The sequence below is a fragment of the Pleurodeles waltl genome, chromosome 12, assembly GCF_031143425.1.
Source record: "Pleurodeles waltl isolate 20211129_DDA chromosome 12, aPleWal1.hap1.20221129, whole genome shotgun sequence".
Taxonomy (NCBI): Eukaryota; Metazoa; Chordata; class Amphibia; order Caudata; family Salamandridae; genus Pleurodeles; species Pleurodeles waltl.
This window is the reverse complement of record NC_090451.1, coordinates 539,076,355-539,094,878: the sequence shown is the minus strand read 5'-3', so window position 1 is coordinate 539,094,878 and position 18,524 is coordinate 539,076,355.

The following is an 18,524-nucleotide window of genomic DNA, read 5'->3' as shown; positions in this document are numbered from 1 at the left end:
AGTTAATTTCGGAAGATTTTCGTCGGTATTGTTGCGTTCGGGATCGGCGTACTTAGATTCAACACCGCATCGAAGATCGAAGAGCTCCGGTACCCTTCGGGGTAGTTTTTCGATCCTCCGTCGGGGCCTGGTCGGCCCGACCGCGTGCTGAGGAACGCCGATGGAACGGACCCCGTTCCGTTTCTGCCCCAAATGCCACAATAAATACCCCTACACAGACCAACACTTGGTCTGCAACCTGTGCCTGTCACCTGAGCACAGCGAAGACACCTGCGAGGCCTGTCGTGCGTTCCGGTCCCGAAAAACACTCCGAGACCGTCGAGCCAGAAGACTTCAAATGGCGTCCGCACCGACAGCCCGACGGGAGTTCGAGGAACAGGAAGAGGAAGGTACCTTCTCGATCCAAGACTCAGACTCCGAAGGATTCGACGATACACAAACCGTGAGTAAGACGTCGAAAACCACACAAAGAAACATTTACAAGGCCCAGGGGACGCCACTGCCACCAGGCCATGGCTCAACCCATAAAATCGGTGACCGACCGTCGGCACCGAAAAAGGCCCAAACAGTGCCGAGATCGTCCGACTCCGGTCGAGACACCGGCACGCAGCCTTCTCGGGACCGAGAAAGTGCTGGAGACAAGCCTCGACACCGAGATGCCGGTGTGGACACGGCTCGACGCCGAGACAGCGGCACCGAAACAGATCGACGCCGAGAGGTTTCGGCCCCGAAAAGGAAAAAAGTCACCTCGGAGCCGAAAAAACACGCAGACAAAGTTTCGATGTCGAAACAAACTGCAAGCGACCCAGCTTCAGGCTCTTATACAGAAGAGCACTCGCTAACCTCCCAAATGCAGAAGCATAGGTTTGAGGAAGAGCTACAAGCAACTGATGCGGACCATACGCAAAAGCGTATCTTCATTCAGCAGGGGACAGGAAAAATAAGCACCCTTCCCCCCATTAGGAGAAAGAGAAGGTTGGAGTTCCAGACGGAACAAGCACCACAACCAAAAGTGGTGAAAAGAGTTACACCACCACCCTCTCCTCCGCCCGTGATTAACGTTTCACCAGCACAAACGCCATCACACTCCCCAGCTCACACCACCATGAGCCAGGGTGACCAAGACCAGGACGCATGGGACCTATACGACGCCCCAGTGTCAGATAACAGCCCAGAGGCATACCCTACAAAACCCTCTCCACCAGAAGACAGCACCGCGTACTCTCAGGTGGTGGCTAGAGCAGCACAATTTCACAACGTAAGCCTCCACTCAGAACAGGTCGAGGATGATTTCTTGTTCAACACACTCTCCTCCACCCACAGCTCCTACCAAAGCCTGCCTATGCTCCCTGGTATGCTCCGGCACGCAAAGGACATATTTAAGGACCCGGTCAAAAGTAGGGCAATCACACCAAGGGTGGAAAAAAAGTATAAGCCGCCTCCTACGGACCCGGCTTTCATCACAACACAGCTGCCACCAGACTCTGTTGTTGTAGGAGCAGCTAGGAAAAGGGCCAACTCTCACACATCTGGAGATGCACCACCCCCAGATAAAGAAAGCCGCAAGTTTGATGCAGCTGGTAAGAGAGTCGCAGCACAAGCTGCAAACCAGTGGCGCATCGCGAACTCCCAGGCACTACTTGCGCGCTATGACAGAGCCCACTGGGATGAGATGCAACATCTCATTGAACATCTGCCCAAAGACTTCCAAAATAGGGCAAAACAAGTGGTTGAGGAGGGACAGGCCATCTCCAACAACCAGATCCGCTCCTCCATGGACGCTGCAGATACAGCTGCACGGACAATTAATACATCTGTAACTATCAGAAGGCATGCATGGCTCCGAACGTCTGGATTTAAACCAGAGATTCAACAAGCAGTTCTCAATATGCCTTTTAATGAAAAAGAACTGTTCGGTCCACAAGTGGACACAGCGATTGAGAAACTCAAAAAAGATACGGACACTGCCAAAGCCATGGGCGCACTCTACTCCCCGCAGAGCAGAGGGAATTACAGCTCATTCCGTAAAACGCCCTTTCGAGGGGGGTTTCGGGGTCAAAGCACACAAGCCAGCACCTCACAAGCCACACCGTCCAGTTACCAAGGACAGTATAGAGGAGGTTTTCGGGGACAATATAGAGGAGGGCAATTCCCTAGAAATAGAGGAAGATTCCAAAGCCCTAAAACCCCTACTACTAAACAGTGACTCACATGTCACTCACCCCCTCCACACAACACCAGTGGGGGGACGAATACGTCATTATTACAGAGCATGGGAGAAAATCACTACAGACACTTGGGTTCTAGCAATTATCCAACATGGTTACTGCATAGAATTTCTACAGTTCCCTCCAAACATACCACCAAAAGCACAAAATTTAACAACACACCATTCCAATCTCCTAGAGATAGAAGTGCAGGCACTATTGCAAAAGAATGCAATCGAATTAGTGCCAAACACACAAATAAACACAGGAGTTTACTCACTGTACTTTCTGATACCAAAGAAGGACAAAACACTGAGACCAATCCTAGACCTCAGAGTAGTCAACACTTTCATCACATCAGACCACTTCCACATGGTCACACTACAAGAAGTATTGCCATTGCTAAAGCTGCACGACTACATGGCAACTTTAGACCTCAAGGATGCTTATTTCCATATACCAATACACCCATCGCACAGGAAATACCTAAGGTTTGTATTCAAAGGAATACATTACCAATTCAAGGTACTGCCTTTCGGATTAACAACCGCACCAAGAGTCTTTACCAAATGTCTAGCGGTAGTCGCTGCACACATCAGAAGGCAGCAAATACATGTGTTCCCATATCTAGACGACTGGCTAATCAAGGCCCATTCGTTAATAGAGTGCTCAAATCACACAAATCATATCATACAAACCCTCTTCAAACTAGGGTTCACCGTCAATTTCACAAAATCCAAAATTCTGCCACGCAAGGTACAACAATACCTGGGAGCCATAATAAACACATCAAAAGGAGTAGCCACTCCAAGTCCACAAAGAATTCAAAATTTCAACACCATCATACAACGCATGTATCCAACACAAAAGATACAAGCAAAGATGGTATTACAACTCCTAGGCATGATGTCATCATGCATAGCCATTGTCCCAAACGCAAGACTGCACATGAGGCCCTTACAACAATGCCTAGCATCACAGTGGTCTCAAGCACAGGGTCACCTTCTAGATCTGGTGTTAATAGACCGCCAAACTTACCTCTCGCTTCTGTGGTGGAACAACATAAATTTAAACAAGGGGCGGCCTTTCCAAGACCCAGTGCCACAATACGTAATAACAACAGATGCTTCCATGACAGGGTGGGGAGCACACCTCGATCAACACAGCATACAAGGACAATGGAACGTACATCAAACAAAACTGCATATCAATCACCTAGAACTTCTTGCAGTTTTTCAAGCACTAAAAGCTTTCCAACCAATAATAGTTCACAAATACATTCTCGTCAAAACAGACAACATGACAACAATGTATTATCTAAACAAGCAGGGAGGGACGCACTCCACGCAGTTAAGCCTGTTAGCACAAAAAATTTGGCATTGGGCAATTCACAACCAAATTCGCCTAATTGCACAGTTTATACCAGGGATACAAAATCAACTCGCAGACAATCTCTCTCGAGATCACCAACAGGTCCACGAATGGGAAATTCACCCCCAAATACTGAACACTTATTTCAAACTCTGGGGAACACCTCAGATAGACTTGTTTGCGACAAGGGAGAACGCAAAATGCCAAAACTTCGCATCCAGATACCCACACAAACAATCCCAAGGCAATGCCCTATGGATGAACTGGTCAGGGATATTTGCTTACGCTTTTCCTCCTCTCCCTCTCCTTCCTTACCTGGTAAACAAACTCAGTCAAAGCAAACTCAAACTCATATTGATAGCACCAACTTGGGCAAGGCAACCCTGGTACACAACGCTGCTAGACCTATCAGTGGTACCCTGCATCAAATTGCCCAACAGGCCAGATCTGTTGACACAGCACAACCAAAAGATCAGACACCCAGATCCAGCATCGCTGAATCTAGCAATCTGGCTCCTGAAATCCTAGAATTCGGGCACTTACAACTTACCCAAGAATGTATGGAAGTCATAAAACAAGCAAGAAGGCCATCCACCAGGCACTGCTATGCAAGTAAATGGAAGAGGTTTGTTTGCTACTGCCATATTAATCAAATACAACCATTACACACAACTCCAGAACATGTAGTGGGTTACTTGCTTCACTTACAAAAATCTAACCTAGCTTTCTCTTCCATTAAGATTCACCTTGCAGCAATATCTGCATACCTGCAGACTACCTATTCAACTTCCCTATATAAAATACCAGTCATTAAAGCATTCATGGAGGGCCTTAGGAGAATTATACCACCAAGAACACTACCTGTTCCTTCATGGAACCTAAATGTTGTCCTAACTAGACTTATGGGTCCACCTTTTGAACCCATGCACTCCTGCGACATACAGTTCCTAACCTGGAAGGTGGCATTTCTCATCGCCATTACTTCCCTGAGAAGAGTAAGCGAGATTCAGGCGTTTACTATACAGGAACCTTTTATACAACTACACAAAAATAAAGTCGTCCTAAGGACCAATCCTAAATTTTTGCCAAAAGTTATTTCACCGTTCCATCTAAATCAAACAGTGGAACTTCCGGTGTTCTTTCCACAGCCAGATACCGTAGCTGAAAGGGCACTACATACATTAGATGTCAAAAGAGCATTAATGTATTACATTGACAGAACAAAGAACATCAGAAAGACTAAACAACTCTTTATTGCATTTCAAAAACCTCATGCAGGAAACCCAATTTCAAAACAAGGTATAGCCAGATGGATAGTTAAATGCATCCAAATCTGCTACCTTAAAGCTAAACGACAGCTGCCCATTACACCAAGGGCACACTCAACCAGAAAGAAAGGTGCTACCATGGCCTTTCTAGGAAACATCCCAATGCAAGAAATATGTAAGGCAGCCACATGGTCTACGCCTCACACATTCACCAAGCACTACTGTGTAGACGTGTTATCCGCACAACAAGCCACAGTAGGTCAAGCTGTATTAAGGACATTATTTCAGACTACTTCCACTCCTACAGGCTGATCCACCGCTTTTGGGGAAATAACTGCTTACTAGTCTATTGCAGAACATGCGTATCTACAGCGACAGATGCCATCGAACTGAAAATGTCACTTACCCAGTGTACATCTGTTCGTGGCATCAGTCGCAGTAGATTCGCATGTGCCCACCCGCCTCCCCGGGAGCCTGTAGCAGTTTGGAAGTTACCTTCAATTATTTATATATGTATCATCTCAACCTTAAATAAGTGCATACTTAGTCACTCCATTGCATGGGCACTATTACTACAATTCAACTCCTACCTCACCCTCTGCGGGGAAAAACAATCGAAGATGGAGTCGACGCCCATGCGCAATGGAGACAAAAGGAGGAGTCACTCGGTCCCGTGACTCGAAAGACTTCTTCGAAGAAAAACAACTTGTAACACTCCGGCCCAACACCAGATGGCGAGCTATTGCAGAACATGCGAATCTACTGCGACTGATGCCACGAACAGATGTACACTGGGTAAGTGACATTTTCATTACCCCTCAAGGGAAATTATTTGGTTCTCCTGTTAGATGTGCTTTTCTTCTAAGAACTAGACAAGAGTTGTATCTTTAAGGTGCGAGTATTTTCTCCCCTGATTTAGACAGGCGTGTTTTCCCACTGAAAGGATAAGCCTATTCTCTCTTTTCAGAGGTAAGCTTATTCTTACTTTTGGTAGATGATTTTATCTCTGTTTTAGTAGATGAGCTTCATCTCTCCCTTTTAGATGATGAGCCTATTTTCTCTCTTAGTAGATTATTTTATTTGCTCTGTTTGGTGTATGATTTTGTATTCAACTTGGAATAGGTGCCACTATTTTCCTTGGCTAGATGAGCTGTTGCTCACCTTTTTACATGATCGATTATTGTGTACATGTAGATCATATTTTTCTTTTCTAGATGAGCTTATTTTCCTTTATGGTTAAACTAACTTTTTTCCTTTGATAAACATTCTTCCATTTTAAATGATCTTAATCTCCTTTGTGGTAGATCACTGTTTATCTGCATTGGTAGATGCACTTATGTTCCCCTCTCATAAGAGGTTTATTTTCTCTAACTGTAATATGAGACTATTATATAGATCCGTAGATTATCCTTTGGCAAATTATCTCATCTTCCGTCCTAGGGGGTACCTGATCATTTTCGCATATTTGAATAGATGTGATTTGTTCTCTCTTGGTCCCAAGTCATTCCTGTGCATCTGCCAGGTTGAAGCAGTGCATTGTATTTATATGCACCGGGGTGGTAAAGAGTGGTTGTATGCATGCTGCCTAATAGCGTCACAAAGCCCCCTCTTGTATTGCACTGCACTTGTTCGTCATCAGCCCACACATCAGCAGTGATACATATGTAGAACTCTACAATTCTTACTGAAGAATGTATTATTAGCTACAGATTCCAGTAGAAGATAAGCCACAGAATTATTTGGTGGCAAGACACACTTACAGCTTTAATAAATAAATTGTCCAAGCAGGTTGTGATTTGGATTTGAGTAGACTCAGGGTTAGTGCTTGAAGTAGCGTCATACTGTGCTGCAAGGGGTATTGATGTGAATATTGATTTAGTAGAGGTTGTCAGTGGCAGGCTTGATTGAAGGTACTTTTTTTCAAGTATAACAATCTGACAGATTGCTTTGCTAAGAAGCGCTAGATACTGCATGCAATTTAATGCCACAAAAAATGTGAAGTCATTAGCAGTCCTTCACTGGCAACCCCTGTACAATGTGCCTTGTCTATAGTAGCATGTAATGATCTGTCATCTTGTTATGACACTAAGAAACACGTTTTTTTTTAAACGTGCAAAGTGAGGGGCAGACGGAATGATACAGTACCATCACTCAGGTCTTGGGTTAGGGAAATTTCAAGGACAAATGATGAACATTTACAATGCACTATGCTGACAGCCTACCAGTACAACTCACCTGCTCTTCCTATGTTCCCCCTGCACTCCTCATGGTGCCCTACTTGTTTTGGTCTGATACTTCTGCTTCCAGACTCTTCTGCTCACCTTCCTACCCTGTCACATCTGATGATCTTTAATGTAATGTCACAAGAGGGTCTGTGGTATTCTCTGGTGGCATTGTTTGCCCTATCTCCACGCTTGTGCTATTGCCTGACAGCCACTGGGATGACCTTCCTTTGACTGACATTATAATTCTGAAGATTCCTTTCCAAACTGTTACTTCATATTTGGCTAGTAGCTTTCATGTGAGGACACCAGCATCTCGATTCGGTCTTCTTGCATGCAGCACCGTACAGTGATTACATTGTGCATCATCTTACCATACTACTATTGCATCTTGCAATACATGCCATCATGCCGTACCTCTAGCACCTGTTATACTTTTTATTTCTTGCTGCAAGACTTGCAATTGCTTTTATCTCTGACCACAAGTTCCTGGCATGAACATCTTCACCTGCCACTGAACAGCTTTGATTTCCCTTAATGCCATATCATACCATACTGCAGTGACCACCATCATACCACCAGGACACTGGAGTTTTCTGATTGCCTTTTTCCAGGTACACCAGAGTCTTAATGTAGCTCTCACCCTATGACACTAGATTAATGTGATGATTTTCTATCACATGATCACAAGAATCATACCCAGTCTTCCTTTCATGTTAGCAGACTTCTGTAACAGTTTATTTCCATGACACCTTTCTCCTGTGATGTCCTTCATGCTACAAGGTTCCTGTGTAGGCCTTCCATACCGATGTGTGTAATTTAATCACATCTTTATTGGTTAATATTGGACAGCTTTTGTCAGTTACATGACAAAGGAGATTTGACACTGGAGTTGTAAGTAACTCATGAGGTTGGGTGCCACTGTCAGTGCTGACTGACAGAATGAATGTCAACATTCGGTTAAAACAATATTGGTCAATGCTTTAAATGAAGGACCTCCGAGGTTTTGTATGGAAGTGAATATTGCTACTTGAATGACATACTGGTGACCTTAAAATATTTGGCGTGTGCTGTACATTTTTTTTAAATGTTTCTGTTGTCTGTATCTTTTATTAAGCTTTGTGGTGTTATTACATTTGTTCTTTCCTTGAAAGTATAAAGAAGTGATGATTAATTTATGATTGGTTATATTATATTTCGGAAATATTCACAATTGTAGCTGTTCTTTTGCTGTCACAATTTCTACTGAATACCCTGTTTATATTAAAATGATGCACATGACATACAAATAAGATTATGTGGTATTTGTCCAGAGTTGTCTTTTGGAATGGGTGATGTTACAAGTTAATGTCTCTTTACATTTCGTGTCTCTCACTTCACACTTGTGTTGTAAGAGATGCATGTATTCTGAAGTGCTTATATGCTATCTTGTTGGTTGTTCTAGCAATTGTGCTCCTTTTTTGCGAACCTATTAGTAGGTGGTAAATTATTTCAATTTGGCTTTTCAAACGAAGTAGTAAGTTGGCTGCAAATGCAGCATTTATTAAGCTAATTACATTTATAGGACTTTTACGACAGCCAAATTCATTTTGCAAAGTATTAAAGTACACCGTCCCTGTAATATCAACAGATGCCTTTTATGGAATGTATCACTTCTCACCTCACTCAGGCTGCCTGAAAAGCTTTTCTCCAGCAGTAGCTCTCCACTAGCTGGCGCCATTCGTAACGGCACCTCGGGACATCACATCACCAGAGTATATTAGACGATATATTTCATGCTGGTAAATGTTCTTGTTTTTCCACATCTCATTGACCAGAGCTCTTTTAGTGTGTCACCAATGAAATTCCTCAGCATTGGACAACAACTAGGTCAGATGGCTGCTCCAAAACTTAGGGGTTCTAAGCATTGTCGCTTTGATGCCCCTTTCGGATCCACACAACAAATGAATGATGTGCCTCAGATAGGAGCATAATGTCATGGTCTACAATTCGTCTGTATCTAATTACCCAGAGGTCATCTGGGAATGAGAAGCCAAATTGTTCCTGGCTAAGGCCCATTGGGGAGACGCCTAAGCACTCTCCTTCACTTGCAAGTAAGTGGCCTATATTGGAACAATCTTCCAAAAGATTTCCCCACAAAACAAACACTAAGTGGCACAGAAAGGAGACGTCCCCTTCATCATCAAGGATACGGTCCAATTGTAAGGACCGTATCTCTACACTGGATATGGATCATAAATATTCTGGCCACAATTCCCCCCACCCCCGCAAAAAAAAAGAACTTAGGGGTTCTAAGCATTGTTGCTTTGATGCCCTTTTCTGATCCACACAACAAATTAATGATGTGCCTCAGATAGGTGCATAACGTCATGGTCTACAATTCTTCTGTATCCAGTTATCCAGAGGTCATTAGGGAATGAGAAGCCAAACTGTTCCTGGCTAAGGCCCATCGGGGAGACGCCTAAGCACTCTCCTTCACTTGCAAGTGGCCTATACAGGAACAATCTTCCAAAAGATTTCCCCACAAAACAATAAGTGGCACAGAAAGGAGAAGTTCCCTTCATCATCAAGGATACTGTCCAATTTTAAGGACCGTATCTCAACACTGGATATGGGTCATAAACATTCTGGACACCCACTTTTATGATGTTCTATTGTAAGACTACCTCTCTAGAGCTTAGATGTTTGTCTAGGTAGGGAAGATTCTCAGCTCCAATGCCTTTGCGATGTCTGACAAAGATTATGGCCCTATAAAGGATGTTGATTTGAAGCCTACAAAACTTCTTCTCAATTATAATGCTGATGCTATACTTGGGCAAAATGTGAGTGAAACACAGATACTTTATCAGTTGGGAACATCCCTTACTCTTCTGGGCACTGTTGTATCAGAAGTAGCTTAAGCCTTAGAATTGAACGTGCCTTCTATGGAGGTGGAGTCTAATATTTTAACTGATCTTGCATCCCTTCTCATCAGTGATTGAGCTCAGCACATTAAAACGTTTGGAGACCACTGCTCTAAACATTGAGGGTTCAACCTCTTTAGGAACTGTGATGGGCAAACATCCATTACAGTCCCCCAGGGTATATGTTTGTGGTGTCTGTGGTCAGAATAGAACGCAAGGTCATGTGACTCCTGCTTCAGCCTGAATCCCAAGTTGATAAATGAGAGAGGCCATGCTGTTTATGGCCTAGGCCTTGGCCGAGATCTAAGTCCCCTTCACCATCATTAAAATTGTGAAGGGAGAAATGCTACAAACACACAAATAGGAAGAAGCAGCCTTGGTCTTCTAGAGGTAAGCCCCACGGCTCTCCCTTTCATGGAGAGTCTGCCTCTGAACAAGAACTTGTAATAATTCCTGCAGAGGATAGGATGCCAGTGGTGCCTTCAGGACTCACCACTGGTCCCTCAGTTTCCCTTCGACACAAGTCCTCCGATGCCTTTGCAAGCTCAACCAAAGTTCTTCATGCCAGGCTACCCAGAGTTTCAGACTCTGGTGCAGATCAGACATCCCTCTTTAGTGCAATGTTTGAGATGTTCTGTAGTGCCTTCAGGCTCCGCTGGACGTTTTGAGATGCCATATGTGTTCATGCTGGCGATTCCTTCCCCAGTGTGCTTTGGCCTCCTGCCTACAGCACCCAATGCTGTGAAGATGCCGGACAGTTCACTGTTGCAACTATATGGAGCAGCGAGCGGGCGCCATAACAGTCTGCGCCTCTGCCCTGCCAGCACTGCCACACAGGTCCTCAACATTAATAATGGCACTACTGGGGCCATCAGGTTATCAACCACCTTGGCATTTGAAGTACAATCTCTTTGGATCTGTGTTTCGTACCGCCACTCCAATCAGACACAGCAGATTATTTGACCTTAAAGAACACAAGTGGCTTGGAGACATTTCTAGGAACAGAGATGGAGTTTCCTCCTGCCCCTCCTTCTCCTGAAGTGACTTCCTTTCATACTTTCACCCACAAAGCAACTGAGAGCCTCAACCTACCAGTTCAGCCTTTGGTGACCAAGTCTAATCTCTTCACTGAAGTTCTGCTGTCGGTAGGGCAACCTTTTGAAACATAGCTCTCCCTTGTAATAAGCTCTTCTAGAACCAGTCCTGGTGGGCTGGGAAAAACGACCTGCGCACTAGCTGTCACTAGGCTCAAAGCTAGAAGGAACCAACCAGTCGTAGGGGAACCACCAGTTTTGTGGCCTAACGCAAAATGATGCAACCACTCCTCAGAATGAGATGAGCAGCCTCTGAGTGTTGCATATCTCACAGATATTCATTGTCCTGGGCTGAATGTGGGACCCCTGAAGGATTGGGAAGCCCCCTGAAGGGCTGGGACTGCCCCTGCTGCCAGTCCTTCCAGTCCTCTCTTCACCTGAAGCCTGACGGTGTTGACTTCTTGAGGCCCAAAACAAATTTCTTAGGCCTTTCCCACTACTGACAGGGAGTCCAAATATCTTGAGGCTGTTGGGAAGAAAATATTCTCGGCATAAAGCCTGGCACTCAAGTCCCTCTTAACACAACATGCCTTCTTGAAAACTTCCATGCTTTGTGGTGCTTGGTTTACAGGGCGCCTCACCACCCTCCAGATAATTTGAAAGAACACTTTTCAGAGGTGGAGAAAAGATTGACAGGGTGCTTCAAGACACATAATCTGAGCTGGACTTGCTAGAGCTTACTCACATGCATGATCAATGGGCTCTTCAGTATCCCTTCCCAGCTGTGCATGGCTAAGGTCCTCTTTAATGATGTGCAAGCCATTCTAATGGACTTTACATCTGATGTACCCAAGTTGTGTTGACACAAAGCTGATTCATCTCAAGAAAACTTTGAGGTGAGCAGGGTTACTGCCCATTATCTTGAATAGCAGTCTCCTCAAAGAAGACTGTTGGCAGATTTCTGGGCTTGTTCCGAAGCTTCAAGTTTCACAGTTAGAGACAAGTCAGTTAGCCTCAGAAGCAGTCAAGAACCAGATGTTTAGACAGGATAAGTGTAGGGGCAAGGGTAGAGTCATGAAGCATGCAACCTCTTCCTTTCCCTTTCCAAGAGCACAGATGTACTTTTCCCTTGTTGGACCATGTGAAACGTGGAAAGGTAGCTGTCCTCCTTTCTACAGGCCTACAAGGCAACACCTTTGGACCAGTGAGTCCTTCAGAATGTAGGAGGGGGGTACGCTCTACCTTTCCAACAGGCCCCACCACAGATCCATCCATAGCAGGCCCCTCAAGCAGAAGACCATTTTTGCATCCTGCAGCAGTAGGCGGCAGTCCTGCTGCAGTAAGGAGCAGTAAAGTTGGTCCCATAGCAGGAAATTGGGTAGGGGTGCTACTATCAGTATTTACTGGTTCCAAAAGGCAGTGGTCTTCATACGATCTTGGCTCTTCAGCCTCTTTTTCCACAAGGAAAATTCAAAGATGCTGGCCATGGCTCAGGTACTTTTTGGTACTGAAAACCAACTCAATGGTGTACTCTCCTTTCATTATGCAGATTTCCACATGCCGATCCTGCAACCTCACTGGAGTTACCTGTGATTCATGGTAGGATACCCGATCACAGTCCTTTAGTTTGGATTGACATCAGCACATCATCTTCACAAAGGTGATGGTAACATATCAAGAATTTCAAGACCTTGGTCTGTCAGTTTCCTGCATTCTCCTGGTCACGCACACACAGTGGCACATGAGGGCTCTCCAGTAGTACCTTAGAAGGCAGTGGTATCAGCATTGACAGATGTCAGACATCACTGTGCCATGATGCTATAGATCTAGATTTGTGATCTACTGAAGAGATTCAGTTGTGTGATATGTCCTTTTACACCCAGCAGCCGTGTCTATGGTGGTGATGGATGCCTCCATTGTAGGGTGGGGTCCACACCTGGAGGAACTGGAGAAAAGAGGACTCTGGTCTACAGAAGAGCAGGTTTGTCACATCAGCCTGTTTTAACAAGGTTGATTCAGCTGCCACTTATGTGATTCCTCCCTTCCATTTATGATCAGTCAAGATCTTGACCAACAATATGACTGCAATATGCGATGTCAACAAACAGGAGGAATGGAGGCGGTCATATTCATTATCAGAGGTGTTGAGACTGGGCCTGGGTGCACCAGCCTGGAACTCGAGTGAACTCCAATCATCTGGCACACTTCCTCAATGTCAGAGTCAACAACCTCAGACTGTCATTTTGCCAGCCATGAAATGTGTCTTCACCTAGAAGTGGTGCAAGGTCTCTCTACCCTTAGGGCACCCCTCTGGTGGCTTTTTTCCACTTTGGACAGTGCCTGTTGCCCACAGTTCTGTGCCCTCCAGTATCTGTTGCCAGGAGCCCTGTGAGGGTGTTTTTTATTGAGGTGGGTCTTTCCATTTAACTCAGCGTTTCCTCTTACACCCTTGATACCATAAGTTCTGAGGAATATTCAGCAAGCCCAGTATAAGTAGTCCTCTTTGCCGCAAAGTTCCAAGAAGGGTGTGGTATTCACCTCTCCCTGTGTCCCTTGCTGCGTGTACTTCTCAGGGTGGATCTCGCCTCTCAGTCGGATGGGTAGGTGCTTCACCCCAACATCCACCTTCATGTTTGGAAATTGAGCTGGGAGACATATGTTAATTTCTTCTGGCGCCAGCTGTAGTGGATGTCATTGTATCTGCTTGCTGTGATTCCACAAAAAGTGTATTCTGAAAGGTGGAACAGATTTGTTCCTTGGTGCCCAGTTAACAAGATAGCTGTCTTGAGCGATCGCCTTCAAATATCAAGTTCGCACTTTTGCTAACCCAGCAGGGTTGTGATGTAAGTGCAATTAACGGATACCTACCAGCCATGTTGGCATTTCTCTTCCTTCCAGACCAGCCTTCCCTGTTTAAGTCGCCTCCTTTACTGTTGTCAGATTTCTGAAAGGACTAATTTAGTTCCACCTGCCTAATTTGTTATGCCGCAATGGGGTCTTAACTTGGTATGACATTTTTTGATGGGTTCTCTATTTGAGCCACTTCATAGTTGCCACAAGGCCATCTTTCTGGAGGATACTCTAGCTACCTGCAGGTTCTGCACCTTTTGAATATCCCAGTCATCAGGCTAATTCCAGAAACATTTCAATACCTCTCCACACCAGTAGAGGGCTCTGGCTCAACTTCAGCACTGAAATCAGCACCCTCAGGACACTACTGTACCCACAAATTGTCCCTATCTGTTCACTGACATCAGTTTCCATCCATTTCTTGAAGTGCTCTTTGAGGCGAATGGATGAAAATGACATTGATTAAATCGCATGCAGTACAATTTACAGAATTAGGACCTTGTTAAAAATGTTACTTTGTAGTCCGCCGTGGATAGGAAGAAGGGCAGGAGGAATTTGCAGCTCAAATATCTTCCAGAAAGATTGTTACAAAATGTAAGTAACTTTTTCTTCTGATGGATAGTTCTTCCTCCAGATTCCTCTCATTTTGAATAGATTCCCTAAACAGTATCTGGGCTGGAGGTAGTTACATGGCTTGTTATACTTAGAAGTCCTGTAGGGCTTATCGTGCTAAGTGGCCTTCCCTTTGCACATCCTGGTCCAAACAATAATGCTTTCCAAAAGTTCTGAGAGAAGCCCAGGTGGCCACTTTGCAAATTTCTGCATCCCGGACCTTTCTTGCCAGAGCAGATGTAGAAGACTTCACCTTGGTAGAGTGAGCCTTGATGCCCTCCAGTGGTTCTTTGTGAGCCAAGGTGTAACACATTTTGATGCACAAGATGATCCATCTTGATAACATCTTCTTGTGAACTGCCTTTCCCTTCAGCTTGCCTACATAACTGATGAAGAGTTATTCGTCAATTCTAAACTCCTTGGTCCTGTAGATGTAGAAAATATCAGCAACTCTAAACCTCCCTTCTTGTTGATGCACCACATTGCAGTGCTATTGTCTGCCAAGAACTGTAGACTGGCTGTGGAAGAAATGCAGGAAGGCTTGGAGCATAACTCTAGCAGATTTATGTGCAACCTCTGCTCCTCTGGGTACCAAAGGCCTTGGATCTCCAGTTCCTCAGATATGCTCCCCACCATAGGGTGGAGGCATCCATAATGACTTGTCACTGGCTGTGGAGTTTGTAACAGCTTCCTTGGAATCAGATTGCCTCCACACTCTGCAATTTTAAATTTGCCTTAGTATCCCTGGAGATCTTGATGGAACTTTTAAGACCTCTGCCTTATTGGAAACACTGTCTGCAGAGACACCACTGTATGTGCCACCATGACCATCACAATGCAGGAAGCTAGCAGGCCTAGCAGCCGTAAGACCGTCAGGGTTGGCACTTGCGCTCCATTCTGAAATATTCAAATCATAGCCTAAATATTCTTAACCCTTCGAGGAAGAAAGGCTGTTCTCTATGATGACCAGTACTGACCTATTAACAGGAGCACTCAGAGGGCACCAGGTGTGATCTGGGCTTGTTGATGGGAAAAGCCCTTCTCGAACAGCAACATCGCTGTGATTTACAGGTGTCGTGAGACCATTTCTGGAAAGCCATCTTTGAGGAGCTGTTCATCCAAGTAAGGGAATACTGGGATCCCTAATAGTCTAAGATGGTGCACACCCACTGCAGTCACCTTCGTTAAGACTTTTGGTGTGAAATTCGACAAAACTAAAGGACCGCAAACTGATACTGGATGGATCCCATCATGAAGCGAGGTACTTCCTGTGTGCCTGCAGGATTGAAATGCGAAAATATGCATTCTGTAAGTGGTCAGATGTCATGCAGTCATCCACTACCAGCACAACAGTACGCGAGCCAGGGACAGCATTGAAGTTTCTGTTTTGTAACCCAGTCAGAACCTAGAGGTCTAGGATTTGCAAAGACTTCCATCCTTCTTAGGGACCATATATTAACGGGAATAACACCCCTGGCCCTGTTCCTCCTCTGGCACCACCACTGCACCTCGCTACTGTGAAATCTTTGCCTCCTGTTGTAAGATTTGCAGGTGATCAGTGGAGGGGAAGGGGAAGTGGCCTGCTGAAAGGGTAGGACATGCCCCCCTTGCACAATTTATAAGACTCATTGGTCTGAAGTAGTGTCCCTCCGGGTCAGTGGAAAGGATAATAACTATCCTCCAATTAGCACCCTGATTTCTAACCAGAGGAAAATACGGCTGCTTCCCAGTGGTGGTTGGGTAGGAGGTTAAAGATGAGGAAGAGAGGGGAGATAGAGGTAGGGCGCATCCTTTTTATTTGCCATGGCATCAGTATTGTTTGTAGCAGGTATTGGCCTTTTGTTGTGGTTGAGAGACGTGCTGTTGCTTCTAAAGGAGCATTCACCTTGAGAAGCTGTGGAAATGTAGAATTTCCAGTAATTTCTTTGTTGTGTTAGAATACTGACCGATCTTGTGGTTGCCTTGCTTTCCTTGAAATCTCAAGAGCAGTCAGCCTTGGCTCCAGAGAGGCATGAACCATCAAAAGGGAGCAGTGGACGTTCTGAGAAAAGCCTGAACCTCTCAGCCATGCATGGCAGTGAAGGGAGACTGATTTTTCCCTGGCCTGAATAACAGAGTCCACTGTGTCTATCCCGGATTGAATGACTTTTTACTGCTGCTTGGCTGCTTTGATAAGTGGGGACGAAGCTCCCACACGGTGTGGGTGTACTGATCCATGAGACAAGTGGTATTTAAAGATTTCAGAGACATACTGCTCACAGAAAACTACTTCTTGGCAAAGTGATCAATCTTTTTGGACTCTCACTCTGGTGGGGCTGTAGGGAAAGTGCCTGGCAAGAGTGTGGACTAGTAGGATACCGGTACCATGAGGTTCTCTGGTGAAGGTTGTAAAAACTGAAAATCTGGGTCGCTCTGTAGCTTCTCACTGTAGAGGATGTGGGTTTCTACCACACAGCAAGAATTGAGTCTGTAAAGGCCTTGTTAAAAAGTAAAAGATGTTCCGCATTGTGGGACCTAGAGTGTAGTACCTCTTTCACGAGGTTGTCCTTAGTTCAAGTGATTAGAAGCTAGAGATAACACTTCTTCCACCCTCTTAATGATAGAGTGACAAGAGGTGACCTTCACGGGAGGTACTACAGTTGGGGAGTATAGCTTCCATTTAGGCGCGGTGTCAAGGCCACTAGAATCTTTAAGGCCAGTCTGGGCTGAGGATTTTAGAGTGCCCATCCTTGTGCCCATATCTGAGCAAGGAGGGGTCAGAGTCCTCTGTAAAAAGTATCATCCTTTCTCTATAAGGTGCTGATCCTCCCTTTCGAGATCAGTGAGGAGAAAACTCAAGGAGAGTTCATGTATCCAGTTTTGGGGGCTGGTGGAGCAAGAGGAGTTGACTGTAAAGACAGAGGAGTGGGTTACAGTGCCTTAAAGGTCATTGGGTCAGGGTGCTAAGGTTGAAGAGCCTGATTGGATAGTAAGAGGGGACGTCATGGACATCTGCTCATTATACTCCCTGGAAAGTTTACACCCTGAATATTTAGGGGGAGACATCATCTAACTGTGCTTGAAATATTTGGAGGTTTGACAAACATCAAAGACTCTTCTACGGAGGCTCAGGATATGCGTCAGTAGCATGGAATAAACTTATGTCAAATGGATAGTTTTATGGCTCCAGTGATGGCATGAGGGTGCTGCTTCTACCACTAAACTGGAGCCAGTGCCCTCTTCCTTTTTGGAGAACTATTGAAATGTTTCTATATGCCGCCTGAGACATGAGATATTAAAAAGGTGAGGAATCTGCTGGTAAAGGTAGCCATCAGAATATACTTTATTACATATGTTATGTGTTGTAGCGTGTGCTATCCATTTCTTAGCAGTTTAACCGACTCCACAAGATGTTGGAAAGATTAGACTTAAGGAGTTGATCCCTTGCACACCAGGGTTATGGAATGCCACAGTTAAGGGCTGTCTGGGAGTCTTGATTGCCTTCATGTGATCAACATTCACTGTTTAACCACTATAAACCTATTTTCTGAAAGGTTTGTTTTACTTTTTTTCTTGCTCTGTTTCTTATTCCTCAGTCCGATTTGAAGCTAGATTTGACTTTCTTGATGGCATCCCCCCTTTGAGCAAAGATAGGGGTGCCTGTCTGACCTCTTATCCTGAAGACAGTTTTGTTGCTGGTGATAACTTTACCGTGTAGGGTCAAAGAACTTCAGGCTCTCTCAGACTGCCCAGCCTTTACTTTTATGTTTAGCTAAGTTGGTTCTCTGCCTCTGCCTATTCTTCTTACCCATGGTGGTTTACTCATCTGGTATGGCTCACTCTATTACTCAGGCAACACAAAAGGATGATAGACGGAGTGCTGAACAAAGCAAACACTCACCCCCAGTCACAGATCTGGGTTTAATCCATTGTTTTTTTGCTCACCATGCCACCCCAGTTTGGACCCAGCCATATGCAAATCAGTCTTGACCCTGTTCCTCAAGGGAACAGTCGAGCCCGAACTGCCAAGCCAGGCCCACTGGACTGGAAACAAGCATCCTGGGACCTGTTTCAGGGT